Source organism: Chelonia mydas, chromosome 1 (genome assembly GCF_015237465.2).
Source record: "Chelonia mydas isolate rCheMyd1 chromosome 1, rCheMyd1.pri.v2, whole genome shotgun sequence".
NCBI classification, from domain to species: Eukaryota; Metazoa; Chordata; order Testudines; family Cheloniidae; genus Chelonia; species Chelonia mydas.
In genome coordinates this window covers 14,035,339-14,054,142 of record NC_057849.1, presented here as the reverse complement: position 1 = coordinate 14,054,142, position 18,804 = coordinate 14,035,339, and the positions used below count along the sequence as shown (strand labels likewise).

Sequence of the window (18,804 nt, the reverse complement as noted above, 5' to 3'; positions counted from 1 at the left end):
GGAGGATGGTAAGACCTGTATTAAACAGAGGTAGGAAAGGCCAGCCCACACAGTTTAGCACCAATAAAAAGAAACATTCGGGTAGGATGCGGTGTTCCAGCATTTGCTGCCCCCTGCCAGAGACTCTGCTGCCTTGATGCACCACACCCCAGAAAGTGACCCTTTAAGAAAAGAAGGACAAAGTTTGGGACCTCTGGGGTTGCCCAGAAAGGCCTCCCAGGGTTAGCTGCACACAGAACCAGCAAGACTTGGTCCTCCAACAGTTAGAAGGGCTGGGAGAGCAGGTGGCAGCCAATGAAGGCCCAGCAGGCCAAATAAGAAGGCTGGCTACTTCTATCAAGTGGCAGTTCCTGGGTGAGCTAGGAGACAAAGGATGGATTTTCTCTCTATCATAACCCAAGAAGCCAGGCCGGGTCAAAGCCCATTCCTGGCCACACTTTGCGCTTAGGTCACCAAGAGACTCTGATTTACTCTATGAATGGAAGGCCCAGATGCGCCAACCTGAGCTAGAAATGGGCCAGGCTGCTGAAATCTAGGTGAGCTCATGAGACACCCCCTGGCTTAGGCAAGCCAGTGACAGAGGCGAACGAAGGTAACACTAGACAAGTCAGCAGGGTGCTTTAGAAGTTAAAAGCAAATTGGAAAATGAACAGGCTGCAAGTTGCTGTCAACTTCTACCTCTGACTGCAAGTTCCAGTAGGCAAGGAGAAGGATTATCTGGTACATTTGGGTATATGCTTTCTCCCCCGCACCCAATATAGTTCACTATCAACTTGCTCCTTGTCGACAGCACTGAAGGAGAGAGCCTTGAGGGGGGGGGATTATTGGAGCGAAGAAGGAACAGTGGCTTGGTGAACCAGAAATGGGCGGGTATCACCCACACAGAGGGGTAAGTGGCAGGGGTAGAGTTAGAACAATTGCAAAGTTCTCCAAGACCTTCAGATGGCAGACACTCTAAAGGGCAGAGTATTAGTCCCTTCACTACCTCCTGCCATACAGCAGCTAAATAGCTTCCCCTTCTGGCAAGCTGTCCAAGAGAATGGAATCCAAGTGCCACAGTCAGTCTCGGGAAAACCAGTGCGACTCCACTGAAATAAATGTTCTGTGCCTGTTTACACCAGGACTGAAACCGGTCCCACAGCATACAAAATCCTTTAGGAGGAGACCCTTCCACGGAGCCATGACCTGTAATATCTATTACACAAAGTGGATTTGAGTTTCTCTCATTCTTTGCCATTTACACTAGAATAGCAAACGTATTTGCTTAGAGACGAATGGTTCCTACCCCTGGCATCCTGCTTCACACCTGCCCTGTCATGCTGCCTAATCAATTCCATGACACGTAGCACATTGACACAGGAGCTCATCGTCTTCTGCTGGACCCCACGCTCAATTTGGGCTGTGCAGAAGAGTAGAAATGGCTTTAAGGATACTCTCATTACTGTCATTACAGACTATTCCTGTAGCAGAGACTTCCTAGTTGCAAATGTACAGCAAGAATTAAGGCTGACTTTATATATATATAACTGCCCCTACAACTTTCATTGATTGCCTCATAACTTTCTGGGGGGAAAAATTGTCCTTTTGAGCCAAATCTTCCCATGCTTCATCTCAGCCCAAAGTTTAAGTTGTTTGATAAGTGAAAAAAATCCTATCAGCACCTTTTGCATTATTTAAAACATCAGTTGCACCTCCAGAAAGGTTTAAAAAAAAAAAAAAAAAAAAGACAAAGGTAAAGGTCAGGAAGGAAGGATATATTTATAACAGCTGGTGCAAACCAGAATAGTTCATTTACCCTATTGAAGGATCTGGCCCACAGTCCCCACCCTGAAGCGTTTCCAGTCTAGTTTTAGATATGGCAAGTGGGAATAAGGAAGGGGAGGGGTGAAAAAGGAGGGATTAGCACAGCAATAAGATCATGGGGTTACTCTACAGACCAGGACTGGGCAAACTACGGCCCTGGCCACATCCGGCCCTCCCAACGTTTTAATCCGGCCCTCGAGCTCCCACCGGAGAGCAGGGTATGGGACTTGCCCTGCTCCGGCGCTCCAGCCGGGGAGCGGGGTCAGGGGCTTGCCCCACTCCGCGTGGCTCCCGGAAGTAGTGGCATGTCCCCTCTCCAGCTCCTACACGTAGGGGTAGCCAGGGGGCGCCGCACGCTGCTCCCTCCCCAAATGTTGCCCCCGCAGCTCCCATTGGCTGGGAACCACAGACAATGGGAGCTGCAGGGGTGGCACCTGCGGACAGGGCAGTGCAAAGAGCCACCTGGCCGCACCTCCACGTAGGAGCCGAAGCAGGGACATGCCAATGCTTCTGGGAGTTGCTTGAGGTAAGCGCTGCCCGGAGCCTGCACCCCTAACCCGCTCCCACACCCCAACCCCCTGCCCCAGCCCTAATCCCCCTCCTGCCTTCCGAACCCCCTTGATCCCAACCTAGAGCACCCTGAACTCCTCATTTTTGGCCCACCCCAGAGCCCGCACCCCAACCCCTAATTTCGTGAGCATTCATGGTCCGCCATACAATTTCCATACTCAGATGTGGCCCTCGGGCCAAAAAGTTTGCCCACCCCTGCTACAGACACATGCACACCTCTTGTTAGTGCAAGATTCTGGATGGGAATTAGAAATATTTATAAAAGAGTATCATTTTCTGATTTATTAGCAACTATAGTGGCTTTTGTCACCCCACACATCATATATTCTTATGCAAATGTAACTCACACACCTCCTGGGTGTGGTGCTCTGTCCCCTCTAGTGGCAGAGAGGCCATTTAGAAATTAATGAGTTTGCTACAGCCTTAGCTAAGGGCCATGTGGCTTTTAGCTCATGCAGTAGAGCAGGGGTCAAACTGTGGGTCAGGACCCCTCATGGGGTCACAAGGTTATTACATGGGGGGTCGTGAGCTGTCTGCCTCCACCCCAAACCCGGCTTTGCCTCCAGCATTTAGAATAGTGTTAAATATATTAAAAAGTGGTTTTAATTTATAAGGGGGGTGGGTCACTCTCAGAGGCTTGCTATGTGAAAGGGGTCACCTGTACAAAAGTTTGGGAACCACTGCAGTAGAGGTTCAAACATTTAGCTCCAGAATTCCCAGGTTCGATCCTGCCCGCCGCCGACCAGGGTCTGTCGGTGTTACGCAAACGTCATTGACGTAACACTGACAAGCAGTTACTTCTCGGCATAAAAGGTTGCTCTTTAAACGGAGCAGAGCAACATTACGGAGAAGCCACTGTAGCAGTTACCTGGTTAGAAACAGGACTACGGGACACTGGGGGGAAAAATTTCTCGATCCTGTTTCTTTTGCTTACCTTTGAGTTGACTTATCCGTACTGTCAAAGTTTCAGCCAGAACAACTTTAAGGAATCAGAGTGACTTAAGGGAGACAGACCCACTGTGCTGCCAGTGCTGAGAAAGAAAGAAAAAAAAATTTTATATATATTATCTTCGTCTCTGCAGTTTTCGTCTCTGCATTTTCTATCCAGAGATGAGTAGTTACAAGACACAGTCCATTACCTTAGGCAGATAGGGATTTCTGGTCAGACCACAGAGTAGCCCAGGAATCTAGATGTTTTGACACTTAGCAGCTCACCACCCCGCAGCATTCAAAACTTTATGCATCCCATGTATGAATTTATGCCATAAATTGTGCTTTCCAATTCACTCCACAGATGTGCATCCTAGCATGGTTTGGTTCACCCTGGAACCAAAGCCAGCTGTTCCATTACTATCACAGAAGCTAAATAAGAACCCTGGGGGCATTCATACTGCATTGTATAGCTCCCCTAAGCTAAACTAGGATGTGCTGTGGTTTTATCATCTATTTCTCTCTTAAGGGGCTCATTTCATTTGGGCACGAGTGTCATTAAAAGCAACAATATGATGGGCTGTTTTTAGAAAAGTTCTGCTCAGCCGCTGACATGGATATCAGTCGCATCAGTTCAAAAGATACTTTGTACAGCAGATTCTGGGCTTTTAAAATCTAAATATAACCTGGATGTTTACTCCTGTGGATAGAAGTCTCCTGCGGCTGTTAGCGAGTTGCTGTGACTATGCCTTTCGTGTGGGAGCCATACTTCAAAGAGCAAACATAGCATCACATCACCTGTTATTTGCCCGATTCCGAGCTCAGTTTTACCAGGGCAAAAGACAGGGATGCCCGTGCAGTTGAATTGAATTTACGTTTGCAAAAATGAGATCAGAATGTGGCCATATGTATACAAGTTCAATGCAGTGTTACAATCCCATGGTTAGTTACAAGAAGGCTGGGGGCGGGGCAGGGTAGAGAGAATGTTATCGTTCAACAGTAAATAATTTTGTTGTGTTGTACCTGTATGTCCTGTAGCATATACTTATACCCCTATGCCTATCTTATGGCATTATGGAACAATTGTAGCTGCTCTGTAGCTCAGGTTGGAGACAGCTTTCCCATTATAGGCTGATTCAGCAAGAGACTTAAGTGCATGCCTCGCCCCGCTGGCTTCAAGGGGACACCGCATGTACCTAATTACTTTGCTGGATCATGGCCTACTAGACGAGACACTGAACCTGCCTACTGCCTTTACAAAAGGCCGAGAAGATATGCCAGGGCTTTTCTCTCTCTCTTTGTTTTGCCTAGTCTGTCTGTGTCACCTAAAACCAATCTTTGATCTCAAGCACTTACAGAGGAACCGTGTGTTTGTTTCCCAGTAGTGTTCTGAAAACACACATTGTCAGAAACCGCCCCACTCCCCCCACCCACAAGCTTAGAGTGCTTGGAGAGGGTATTTTACATAAGAGAAGATGCTTGACTACTTAATTTTAGAGGGATGAAAACAATAAGGTTTCTATAGGAGCAAAACAAACTTCTCTATCCTTTCTACCAGTTTTTATGAATCTCCATATAGAATTCTACAGCTAGGATAGGATTATTATTCAATTCTGCAAGTCCTTCCCCATAAATTATCCCCTAATTCAGCATTGTGGGGAGGGATAGCTCAGTGGTTTGAGCATTGGCCTGATAAACCCAGGGTTGTGAGTTCAATTCTTGAGGGGGCCATGTGGGATCTGGGGCAAAAATTGGGGATTGGTTCTGCTTTGAGCAGGGGGTTGGACTAAATGACCTCCTGAGGTCCCTTCCAAACCTGATATTCTATGATCTAATTTCAGAAGACTAAACTGTGATACTGTGCTTAGTCAGGTTAATGAAGGGCTCATTGGTGACACTGAATCAGACAGGAAATTGTGTCTTATTTTGACTCTCACATAGGAAGCAACAACAAAATGCTGTTAGACATTTAAAAAAAACCCAAACCCCACACCCAATAATGCCATTACCACAAAGAGTTAGGAGCCTGTGGTGTGATCGGGGATTTCTGAAGAACTCTACCAAAAAATGTTGCTATGTGCCAACTGGAACCCAAAAGGCACAATATTATGTAAATTGCTTGGACTGGCCGTAAGTTTCAACTAACAGCACTGGAAATTAAGCCTGAATTAAAGTGACACTGTCGTATCAAATCTGGCCTAGCACTTTATTCCAAAATTTGATGCCAGTAGAAGCATTTCCAGGATACTTTCTTAAAAACCATTACGACAGGGTTTTGTTTTCTTAATCACTCCCCCCAGCAAGATTTACAGTACCACCATTGAGATGCTCCTGTACGTCACACGCTGCAAAGAAAAGTTTACTAGATACAAGTGAAACAGACTACTACTTAGCAACACAATGAAAACGGCCTAAATAGCATGGGTAGTGAAAGGGCAAAAAGGTAAGATGTTCAGTCAGTAAGAGGATATTTGTAACATAGTAGGTATTTGTGGACTGCATTACAAAAATCTGAGACTTAAGGTGGGGGAGGTAATGTCTTTTATTGGACCAACTTCTGTTCAAGAGACAAGCTTTTGAGCTACACAGAGCTCTTCTTCAGATCTCTCACCGACAGAAGTTGGTCCAATAAAAGATATTACCTCACCCACCTTGTCTCCCTAATATCCTGGGACTCGCAGGGCTACAACAACACTGTGTATGATTAAAAATCTGGGTTGTTATAAAGCCCTGGGCACGTCACCTCCAGATTCCAGACCAAGAATTTGAAACCACCAAATAAAGAGACTGCTTCCAGAGACTCCATTTCAGGTTTGCACAGTGTTTAGTGCATGCTGGGAGAAAGCTTTGGGAGTTTAGAAAGTGCTGTGTGAATACACATCCAGGGCAGGTGCAATCAATAGGGTTCAGTTATGTACCATATTGTTGACCTAGGGTTGGGCAGCTGACCTGTCCAAAAATAATGGTGCAATTGACTGGTCAGACTTTGGTCAAAAATGGTCAAATATTTTAACGCACTGATTTTTTAGAACAGTAACAAAAAAGGAGAAAGACTTTATGGTTTTCACTTGGCCTAGCCCTAAATAGATACTTATGCCTAATTACAAAAACAAAGTTACTTAACAGAGTTATTTTAAACTCAGAAAAATGTGAAACAATGAAGTGAAGTTTTTTTAAAAAAAGGAAAGAATGATCTTTTTAGCAATATTAGGTTAGCATTTCCATGTCAATGCTATTCATGACTGAACAGTTACAAAAACGAAAAGAAAAATGAAGTTAAACAGAAATAAAACAAACAGCAACCATAAAAGAAAAGTCATTTTAAAATTCATTATGCTAGGTAGGCAGTGGGCCACATCTTTGGGCATCTTCATGGCCCCATGTTCCAATCAAAAAGCTAGCTCCCGCCCACATCAGGGCATTCTTGCCGGAATATTTGACAGTGGTCGACTAGGCAGTCAATGGACTGGCTTGCCAAGCCTATTGTCAAGTATTAATTCCCGAAGTGGAGAAGCTCCCATTACCTAGGAATACACCTGCACAAAGAGCTCATTCAGATTTGCTCTGAACTCATACAGAAAGTGCCCGTACAAACTGGTGCGGGGAGTGCAGGAGGCCAGATTTACCAGGCTACTCCACCCAGCTCAGAGATCACCGCTTTTGACTGCCTGCTCCACAAATGGCACAGCTACTTCTCACCACCAGCAGGGGAACTGCAACTCACTCTGGTGAAACTGCTGCAGTGGCTAACGTGATGGTGACCCTGTATGATATGCCTGACAGATTGCAATTTTGATGATAAACTTCTTGGACATCAGCTGCTTCTAGCTCACTCCTTGTGAGCAGTGGTAATTAGAATGGAGCTATTGAACATAAGAATGGCCATACTGGGTCCATCTAGCCCAGTATCCTGTCTTCCGACAGCGGCCAATGCCAGGTGCCCCAGAGGAAATGAACAGAACGGGTCACCATCAAGTGATCCATTCCCTATCACCCATTCCAAGCTTCTGGTCGAGGTCACTCAGAACAGGCGTTAAGATTTCAAATTGCAAAATCATTTTAAGAACAGATGGTTACAGACTTCGCAATTTTTGTACAGACCTAAACTTTGCTCGGTGTTAAAGCAACTAAGTTGGCATCTAACAAAAAGCATCTGTCTTCACTGCAGACTATTTAAATGCCACATTTCAGCTATCAAACTTCAGCTGTTTCTGAGCAAAGTGCCATGAGAAATTTTTTACGACAGAAAAGGTTACGTTTCCCTCTTTACAAAACTCGAAAGGCTGATGGGATGGTTTAAGCTAGAGCTAGTCCAAAGAATTGATGGAATACTTATCAGAATATGCTGATTCATCAAAATCTAGAAGTTTCGCAGGCGTGCTCTGATTTTGACTTAATTTGATGGAAAAAATTTGAAACGGTTCAGAACTAGCACAAGGCAATTCATTTTTACTGTACAGTTTTTCAACTTCATCCAAAAAAACATATTACGACATCAAAACAAAATGTTTTTGTTAAGGTGGTTTCAATGTTTCTGAATTGAAAAACATTTGGAATTTATGTTCCACAGAATATCTTGTAATTTTTACTTTTTAATACCAGTTCAGGACGAAATTTCAAAACGTGAGCGTTTCCCACGGGATGAAAATTCCATTTTCCAGTCAGTTATAGTTTAAACTCAGCTGTTTCATCCATTTACCTGCCACAACACGAGTTTAGACCCTGAAGCTTCCTTTTGCATCTTGCCTGTTGCATCTAAAGTCAGACACCAAATGCAGAGTAAGGGAGAGAGCTTTCTCATCTGTGTTAAACATTAGTCAGCCAGAGAACCTTTGCTTTGTCTACCACTAGAGAAGTTTATTGTATCTCAAGAACTGGTTTAAATAGATTAGGTATTCAGCACGTCAATCTCAACTCTTAGGGCATGTCTACACTTACCTCCGGAGCGATCAATCCAGCGGGGGTCGATTTATCATGTCTAGTGAAAACGTGATAAAATTGACCACCTAGCGCTGTCCCGTCGACTCCGGTACTGCACCGGAGCGAGAAGCGTACACGGAGTCGATGGGGGAGTGTCAGCAGTCGATCTACCGCAGTGAAGACACCACGGTAAGTAGCTCTAAGTACGTCGACTTCAGCTACGCTATTTTCGAAGCTGAAGTTGCATAACTTAGACCGACTTAGTTCACCTCCCCCCGTGTAGACCAGGCCTTACACTGTGAACCTAGACATAGACAAGCTGGAATGGTTCAAATAGGCCTGGACTACTTATCTCTTTATGCATCTGTACCCTATTGAAATCTCTCAAAATCCACTGCTTTCAAGATGCTTGTCAGAAACCGTGAATTGAGTCACCAGAGAGCATTACAACCAAAGCAATTTAGAACAGTACTAGCACGGACATGGACCACGCCTATAACCATTCCCACACCATTTCAGCATAACTAGTGTGGACGCACTTGAACCAGTTTAAGCACACAGTTTATTCTTTAATGTAGACACAGGCCTTGAGATTAGGACTTGGCAAATAAAAAGCAGTTAGTTCACCTGGCAGGAAAAAGCTGTACAGGTTTACCTCACTAGCCCACACAAAGCTGCATTAGCAATAAATGCTTTGGGCCTAACCCCTCACCTCCTGGGACTGGATAAAGAGAGAGTGTCCATGCAGTATAACATTGCCAAGGCACCCCAAACTGAAATACTTTCAAAAGCAGGAGCCGTTGCTACAGGAGCAATGTTACACATTAACAATTCTGATCAATAAGACACACAGGTGGAGGTTTTCAAAGCAGCGCAGTGCAGTTAACCATTAAAATTAATGGAAGACGTAGGGTTACATTCCCCTGCGCTGCTTTGAAGATCTCAACACTGGGATGTCACAGGATGGATGTCGGGGCAGCCAAGAGACACGCTTGCTATACCAATGATCTCCAATTCCAACTGGGTTACACAAGCCGACATTCCCCAAACACAGAATTCAGGGACACATCTTTGGAGGTGCCAAGCAGTCAATTGGGAACTGCAGGTGCTCAGCACCTCTGCAGATCAGGCCCTTGCAGTAAGTGGGGTCATGCTGGCCCCAAAGTTGAAGGGGGACAAGAAGATGTCCTGACCCTGTTGCCCCACCTTGAATTTCCTGCATCTTCCTCCCTCAATTCCTCAGCTCCCATCCTCTCCCCTAAAGCTCTCGCTCCTCACCTTCCCAAGTTTCCCCCACTCCCTGGCTCCCCTTCTGACCCAGCCTCACCCCTTCCCACCAATACCTCCTCCCCTTAAGCTTTGAGAAGTGACAGAAGATTCCCTGCCACCCCAACATCCTCCACCTGCTGGAAGCCAGAATCTCGCACCCTCCCACCCCCGCCCCGCCATCTTCTGCCTGCTGGAGGGAAACGGCCTTTCCTTTACCACTTCCCTAGCTAGCCTGCAGAGCCAGCTTGGTGTGTGCAGCTGAGCAGCTGTCGGGTGACTTTGCAGGTGACAAGGAAGTTGAGATTGAGAGAGAGAGAGAGAGAGAGCGCGCGAGCGAGCGCACTGGACATTGCTGTCCTCCTACAAGACATCTTATCCCCAATGACACCGCCATACCCATGCACCTACCCTCAGTTGAGGGGGAATATTCTTCCCCCACTTCCCTGTATATTTATGCCCATATTTATAGGCATCTCACTCTGACACCCAAATGCACTAAAATTAGTGGACACTTGGAAACTTCTGCCTAGATCTTGAGGAAATAATTGACAGGCACAATCGTTAGAAAGTCTGGTCCTGACTTATGACTCATAAAGGCACCAGGCCTCAAAAAAAAAAAAAAAAAAAAAAAAAAAGGCATTTGCAAATGGAGGCCAGAAAGACGAGGAAGGAGTTCTGACTGACCGTTCTAGGAGCTTGACTGACACACGTGCTACCAAGCCACTGCTCGGCGAACAGAAGGTTGGTAGAAGTTGTAGGTGCTGCTGCCAGTATGGATGTCCCCCTTCCACCACTCAGGCAGCAGGCAGGAGGGTCGATTTTAAGGTCAGAAAGGACCTCTGTGACCATCTGTTCCGACCTGCTGCAGAGCCGGTCAGAAAATTTCAACCAGCCCTTCCTGCAGTGGAGGGAGTTACTCTTCCCTGTGACCGACGTGAAAACTATCAAACCAGGTGGCTTGTGGCCGAATTATTTTTTTATATTATTTGTATTAGAGGGCATCTTTTAGAAAGGCATCCACAGTCTCAATTGAAAGACTTCAAGTGATGGAGAGTTTTCCATTTCCTTCCCCCAGATTACTGTTAAAAAGTTAAAGCTGGGGGTGGGGTGGGGGAATCAAGCTAGAAATAAGCCACAACCTCTAACTATTGGACCTTGTTACCCTTTAGTCTGCTCAGTTACAGAGCTCTGTTGCAATAGGTACTTATCAGTTATTACCAGCACCTTCTCTTTGATAAGCTATATAGATTGTCTCAGTGTAAGACATGTTGGCAAGTTACAGTAGCTGTGTTTTTAGTTTTGTGCCACCACTTATAGACACCATAGGCACTGTCGGGTTTTGGTTATTTTTTTAAAATATTTTAATTAAAGCACCTAATTGTTACAGCAAGAGGTACTATAGAAATTACATACCAAAAAAAAGTCAAAGGAGCAGCACCGATTTATAGCAGCTGAGGACCTGGCCTGCACGTTTTAAACTACATAGTTACCACAATCACAGGTTTCAGAGTAGCAGCCGTGTTAGTCTGTATCCGCAAAAAGAACAGGAGGACTTGTGGCACCTTAGAGACTAACCAATTTATTTGAGCATAAGCTTCCGTGGGCTACAGTTCACTTCACTGGATGCATAGAATGGAACATATCGTAAGATAGATAAATAGATACACAGACACACAGATAAGTTGGAAGTTGCCATACAAACTGTGAGGGCTAATTAGTTAAGATGAGCTATTATCAGCAGGAGTAAACTTTCGTGATGATAATCAAGATGGCCCATTTAGACAGTTGACAAGAAGGTGTGAGGATATTTAACTTAAGGAAATAGATTCAATATGTGTAATGACCCAGCCGCTCCCAGTCTCTATTCAAACCCAAGTTAATGAGATCTAGTTTGCATATTAATTCAAGTTCAGCAGTTTCTCGCTGGAGTCTGTTTTTGAAGCTTTTCTGTTGCAAAATTGCCACCCATAAATCTTTTACTGAGTAGCCAGAGAGGTTGAAGTGTTCTCCTACCGGTTTTTGAATGTTATGATTCCCTATGTCAAATTTGTGTCCATTTATTCTTTTGCGTAGACTGTCCGGTTTGGCCAAACAGACTGCAACACACACACACACACACACCTTACTATATGTTCCATTCTATGCATCCGATGAAGTGAGCTGTAGCTCACAAAAGCTTATGCTCCAGTAAATTGGTTAGTCTCTAAATTACACAATACTTCATCCCCAGAGGCCTGCCTCCTTCAGTGCACAAAATGCAGCAGCACCACTTGTGCCCGGGACCTGCTCAGCGACGCGACGAGCGTGACACACGGAAGGAAGATGCTGGAGCGGCGCGTGTGCAGTGCTAATAAGACGGTTGTGGGTTTGGGAGCAACAAGCCAAAAACACACTGCAATGAGCGGAGGAAGGATGGGAAGTGGCAGTTTTTCACCAGATCTGAATGCAGCCAAATATGAACATTATTTACATTAGGCCTGGGGGGGACACCACACACCTCACTGACCCCAGGGCTAGCTCCCTGCCAAATTTCAAAGTCCTGGTGCAAACTATGGCGGCACTAGGGCACTTAATTCTTCACACTTCATTATGGGAAAAGTGTTAAGCAGCCTAAATAGAGGGGGTCACTGCCACTCCCCCAGTAATGCACACTTCCACATAAGCTGGTCTCTCTGAGGGGTCGGATAATAAATATTTGATCAAATGTATCAGTATCTCACAGGTCATATTTGCTGGCACAAATTCCATTGATAAGAAGGCATCAACCATGAAGACCTGGCCTTGGTGCTTGTCTATTGCAGATCAAAGATTAGGCATATCTACACGACCGTGGTAAGTCGACCTATGCTACGCAACTCCAGCTATGTGAATAATGTAGCTGGAGTCGACGTACCTTAGGTCAAGTTACTGCGGTGTCTACACCATGCGGGGTCGACAGGAGAAAATCTCCTGTCGACTTACCTTACTCTTCTCATCGAGGGTAGAGTACGGGGGTCAACTGGAGAGTGATCTGCAGTCCATCTGGCGGGTCTTTACTAGACGCTAAATTGACCGCTGGTGGATCAATCTCAGAGCATCAATCCGCTCTGTAGTGTAGACCTGCCCTTAGAGAAGTTCCTCTGTTGAGCCAGCCAGCCTTTGTCTCTTTCTTCGCCCTTGGGAAGGCTATGTAGGTCACAGCTGTGTTCGTGACGGGGAGGAAACATGGTAATGAAAAGACACCAAACAGAGTTAAGGAAATCAGGATTATAGTCCCAGCTCTCCCACAGAACCCTTCTGTGGCAACTCGAGCAGTCCGTGCCTCAGTTTCCCATCCATCAAACTAGGACAATGCTTCCCTACCAGCTTCACGGGCATGTTGGAGAGGCTAATCTCATTCATGTCTGCAAAGTGCTTGGAGAGCCTCCGATCTAAAGTGTTCTAGGAGGGTAAAATATTTTATTAATGAGCAAAATGTCTATTCATTTACCAGTACCCGCGCTGTATGCGGATCAGATGGGTCGATCATTGTCCGTCTGTTTAAGACAGTGCAGTTCAGTTTGAAGAACAAAGAGATCATATGCAGCCTAAGAGCTCTGAACCCTCACTTGGGGCACAACCTGGTCACTTGCCTGGGGTCAGGAACAAGCCATGGAGTAGCATTACACATCTTCTATTAGGAGATTTTTCTTTTGCTCACCTCTGAAGTATACAGCATAGGCCGCTACCAGAGGCAGAATATAGAATTAGATGGACCTGCCGTGGCAGTTTCTGTACCAGAGTTCCCAATCCGCAATATTTAATAGGCCATAGTCAAGGTGATGACTTTATTGCCTGGGAGCCAATCAAGTACTACTTATGGCCTTGGGCAAGTCCCTTATACTCTCTGCCTCAGTTTTGACATCCTTAAGGAGGGGAGGGAGGGGTGAAGAGGAGCATTTACTTAACTGTGATGGATGCTGGAGAACTAATCAGAGCACTTTGAAGATGATCTCTGTATATAAATGCCTAGTTTTTAGGGTCACTCAGACTGCATCAATTCACATTATGAATGTTTGGTGCTTAGATACCACAACGGTGCGTGTGTGTATTTCGTCGCTTCGACAATGACGTTTTCATGCTCTCTCCTTGTGGGTTCTGGAGTGACTCTGAAGTCCAAAGCGTGACACACATGCTCCTGAGCAGATCGGGCAGACAAAGTCATTGGTGAGCGTCTTGGTAGCTATAGCAGTGGTATGTCGCTTTTCTCTTGCGGCTAACAGTTGATTATTTCTGTCCTCTTCAAAGGCTTGGAAAGTTCTGAGTGCTGTGTGTCACCATGCTGATCTATTTAATGCAGGCTTCAAGATTATCCGGTTTTATTGCACCGAAGTGTGCGCTGTTCTTGATGCTGTCCTTGTAGCGCTTTCTGCGGCGGCCTTGATTCCGATGTCCTTGCGCCAATTCTCCATAGAAAATTTTTCTGGGGAGTCGATATTTGGGCATCCTAATGCCGTGTCCAACCCAGCGTAGTTGGGCTTTTATCAGCATGGCCTCGATGCTTGTGGCATTTGGCTTTTGGAAATCCTCCATATTGGTAGTTTTGTCCAGCCAGTGGATCCCAACAATGGCGCACAGAGACCACATGTGGAAGGCCTCTAGCTGGTTGATATGCCATTTGTATGGTGTCCAGGTCACGCAGCCGTAGAGGAGAGATGTGAGCACAAAAGCATGATAAAGTTTTATTTTTGTAAAAAGAAAAGGAGGACTTGTGGCACCTTAGAGACTAACCAATTTATTTGAGCATAAGCTTTCGTGAGCTACAGTCTCTAAGGTGCCACAAGTACTCCTTTTCTTTTTGCGAATACAGACTAACACGGCTGTTACTCTGAAACCTTTTATTTTTGTGGGATTTCAGGACTTTGATATGTAACTTTCCTAATGACTAAGAAGCTTTCTGTATCCTGTTCGTGATCTCTTTGTCAAGAGATCCATCACTGGAAACGTTGCTGCCGAGATAGGGAAAACTGCCAACTTGCTTTAGTTGGATTCCAATGACACCTTGCCAGCTGTTGTTATCTTTACCTACTCTTGCATTGAAATCTCCTAGGATGATTAGTGTCACTTTGTGGTGTTGACTTGATGAGAGAGTCGAGATCAGAATAGAACCATTCCTTAGCATTGTCAGGGCTTGTTAAGATGGGCACATATGCACTGATGATGGTGGCAAATCGCGACTTATTTAGTGGTAACCGGAGTTTCAGGAGTCTTTTGTTAATGCCTATTGGAAAGTCTTCAAGACATTGCAAGAGTTTGGTCTTGATGGCAGTTCCCACTCCATGGATTCTATCTTCATGTGGTTCTTTTCCCTTCCAAAAGAAGGTGTAACCCCCAGCCGGTTCTGTTATAATGCCCTCGTTTGCCAATCTAGTTTCACTGAGCGCTGCAGTGTCAGTGTCATACCAGGCTAGCTCTTTTGAAAGGAGAGCTGTTCTTCTTTCAGATCGAGAGGTATCATCTTTCTCTATCATAGTCCTAACATTCCAAGCAGCAATCTTTAGTGCCTTTTTAGTTATCTTTGGTTTTCGACCACGTTGAGTATGATCCGTCAGCCGCGGTAAGCTGGCCGGATTCAATTTGGGCAGGCAATGTTTGAGGCATCATTTCTAGCCCCTTCCCTTACAAAGGGAGAGCAGCGCAATCCAAAAAAGGGCTGCTCTGTCACATGGGGTGCTGTCACGCTTCCCCGCTGCCCTTGGGTCAGGGATGGCCAACCAATGTCCCAGGCCGCCTGCACGCAGGCTTGTGGCTATGACTGCCAGGAATCATCTTCCGCTGTCGCTCTGACACTCCCCCATCGCCACAGGACTTTTATAGAGAGATGTGCGTTAAATGACGTGTGCGTGAAGTTGATTAAAATGCGAGAGTCGTTGCACTGGGACAATCCCATTCTCTTGGCTGACGAAGCTTCGTCCAGTGGCACAAAGGCTGTTACAGCTGGAGGCTCCTTTAGCTGCAGCGGATAGCCATGACTTCTGTAGTGCCCCATCATGCCTTTCACCTTCCACACTGCATCGCTACACTGCTTTTCAAGACAGTAGATCAATATATGGTCTCTTTCACTTTGACTACCGGAACAGTCTTCGTATGCGTGGGAGGACGATCCCTAAATTACTGTCAGTTTCCACACTTCTAGTTACCCCCACCTGGTTTAGCCCGCCTGCCGAGGCAGCTTACCAGGGTTTGGCCACTGTCACATACTTACAGCTACTTGGAACCACGGGAGAGAGCTCTCACCACAATGGTGGGTGCCTTGGAAACAGCTTAGATAAAGCAACTCTACATTCTTCCAGAAAGGCTGACTTCTTTGACAAGATTTGAAGCACACACTTCAGTCCCCACTGATTTGCCCAGTATGTTCCCCAACTCCCAAGTTGGAGTGGAAAATGGGACAAATTCTGCCCCTAGTCATACCCCAGACGCCCCCAGTCAAGTTGCAAGGCTGTGACTCAAGGCAGGATTTAGCCCATCCTGTCTGAACTGCTACCAGAAAGGCTGCTAGCAGTGTGCAGAACAGCTTGTGGGAACTGATCAGCTAAATTACACTGACCAATTCGTTACCATCGGTCTGTTCTTGGACAGGGCACTAGGAATTGAGAGATTATTTTGGTTTGCCTGCACAACATTGCTGCAACTGGTGTTGGTTTTAAAACACCATTACTTGTATATGTAGTTTTAAAAGGTATCAACAGACCAGTGCATGCATGGGTGGAGAGCTACTGGCTACCTGCACAGATTAACGTCTCCTTTGTGCTGAACGTTGTGTGGCAAGATATGCTTTCGTCTTCACTGCAACTGGCCGCAATTTCAAGAGAGATTAAAAGAAATGTAAAAATAAAAACATCAACATGGGCAGTTTTAATGTTAAATGAACAGACTGGGGGGAGGGGGCACCACACAGGGAAGTGAAGGAGTTTAAATTTTTTTGGTAAAAATAAATAAATCAATAATAATAATAATTCACTGACCAATTCAACTTAAGACACGTGCACACACTACTTCTGGGAGAATTCTGCACTACTGCGTGCATGCAGAAAGTGTTCTCCCTGCAGAATTTCTTTGCTTCCTTGCAGAAAATGACAGGGAAGCAAAGGAGGGGCACACGTGGGGACAACCAGGGGTGCAGTTCGGGCGGGCGCATTGCCCCCCTCAAAACAGAGGAAGGCATGGGGAGGCACCCGGGGTTACGAGCCACTGCCTCCCCCCCCACCTCATTTCTGGGAGCACAGAGCTGCCCAGCTGAAAGAGGCTGCGGCTCGGCTCTGCTGGTGCCACAGCTGGATGCCGCCCCCTGAGTCCTAGTGCCAGTCCTGCTCCCCTTCGGCGTGCCGGGAGCCTTCCTGTTTTCTGTACAGCAGTGAGTGCCCATAGCGCGGCTGGGTAAGGGACGGGGGAGAAACGAGGCAAAGGGATGGGGTGGGCAGAAGAGGTAGTAGGGAAGGAAAGGGAGTAGATGAGGGGGGGAGGAGGAGAACATGGGAATGAGGGGGGGAATCGCAGGGGGAAGCAGGAGCCCAGCATGCAGCATCCCCTTGACAGCAGCTGGGGCTCCCCCGTTAAGCAGGCCCATCGAACCCTCACTCCACTACATATCGCACTTCAGCGTCACTCAGCAGAGCGAACAAGCCTTGAATAGACTCCTCAAGATGGTCCCTCCAGGTCAGGAGGAGGCCAAATGGTGGAGCAATCTGGTGACCTTGCCAGGCTGCTGCCCAAGCACTGAGACAAGAGTTCCTCTAGGCAACGTCCACCAACTCCTCCTTGGAGCAGCAGGCACCGTCTTGGGTGCTCTGCTGGGGGCTCCTCTCCAGATCCCTCTTTTTGAGCCTGCACCATGCACTCTTGTCACTTTTCTCATTCTTGTCCCTGCGAGCGGTTGGATTTCTGGGTTCTGTGGCCCCCCCTGCCCATGAGCCAGGCCTTCAGCCTGCTCTGCCACTCTGGAGCTGATCAGACCAGACCTGCATTTCTGGGAAACGCCACCAGTCACCGTGGGGGTGACCTTTGCTCTTCTCCTCTCCAGGAGGTTTAGCGCAAGGGGGAGAAAGTTCCAGGAAGTGGTTAATCGCAGACACACTAAACACAGGAAACACCCGCATAGGCCACCGCCAAGGCTTTCAAAACAGCATTGTGTATGTTTTCACAGCAGCACAGGTCTGCCAGTTCAGGAGACAGGGGCCCCTGTGCGCCCCACTCCCAGCTATGAGTACTAACAGATTCACTGGCCAACGCAGAGAAATTATTTCTCTCCCCATTCTCAAAGGTTGGGCCAGCCACACAGAGACAAACCTTCTCATCTCCTTCTGCCCAACCTACATCCTGGCTGCATAACACTGTTTTAACCTGGGCTCAGACATCTAACCACAGGAAGCCTCTACTAGAAACAACTTGTGTTAACAGCTGGAGTGTCTGGAGGAATTGAGGTGCTACATTCTAATCAGTTTCAGAGTAACAGCCGTGTTAGTCTGTATTCGTAAAAAGAAAAGGAGTACTTGTGGCACCTTAGAGACTAACCAGTTTATTTGAGCATGAGCTTTCGTGAGCTACAGCTCACTTCATCGGATGCATAGCATATCGTGGAAACTGCAGAAGACATTATATACACACAGAGACCATGAAACAAAACTTGTTTCATGGTCTCTGTGTGTATATAATGTCTTCTGCAGTTTCCACGATATGCTATGCATCCGATGAAGTGAGCTGTAGCTCACGAAAGCTCATGCTCAAATAAACTGGTTAGTCTCTAAGGTGCCACAAGTACTCCTTTTCTTTTTATTCTAATCAGTTTGGACCAGCACAATGAAGCTTTATACACACACTTATGCACTGTAAAATACAGCCTGTGGAGAGGAATATTTTAAGTCAATTAACAGCTTCTCTCCATTGGTCATGAATCCATGCAGACAAGACGCAGTAACTCGAGAGGACTTGCTTAAAACTCCACCTCCAGGAGCCACGACCTGACCCCAGTTCCATGACACACGAGCCTCGGCCACTTGAACTAAACAACTCTGCCAGCTGGAAGCGGAAGCAGCAGTGTTCTGTTAACCCCAAGTGCCCAGAAATCATAACTGGGCTTCAAAAGGTGAAATTTAAAAATAACAATAAATAATAAAAGTGTTGGTTCCTTTTCTTTTCCTTCTGGTTTCTGAGCCTACGGGGTGCGCCTAGTTCATGGTTTCAGGCTTTTCTCTACAATGATTAGCGCCAGAAACATTGTTTTCATTAGGAAGCCAAGTCAGATTCTCATGTGACCTCATGACTCCAGGAGCTGAGGCTTTAAGAAAACATACC

General features: G+C 46.2%; 1 protein-coding gene across 5 annotated transcripts in view; it reads right to left on the bottom strand.

Annotated features, from left to right (window-relative positions):
- Positions 1-18,804, bottom strand: part of GDPD5 (glycerophosphodiester phosphodiesterase domain containing 5) — a 335,621-nt gene that overhangs the window by 255,092 nt on the left and 61,725 nt on the right. For 3 of the 5 annotated variants that reach the window (XM_037882114.2, XM_037882015.2, XM_037882059.2), the window contains exon 2: positions 3,308-3,404. The exons of the other annotated variants lie outside the window; for them this stretch is intronic. The gene's annotated coding sequence lies outside the window, so the exon portion shown is untranslated. The remainder of the gene's footprint in view (positions 1-3,307; positions 3,405-18,804) is intronic. 5 annotated transcript variants of the gene reach the window in all.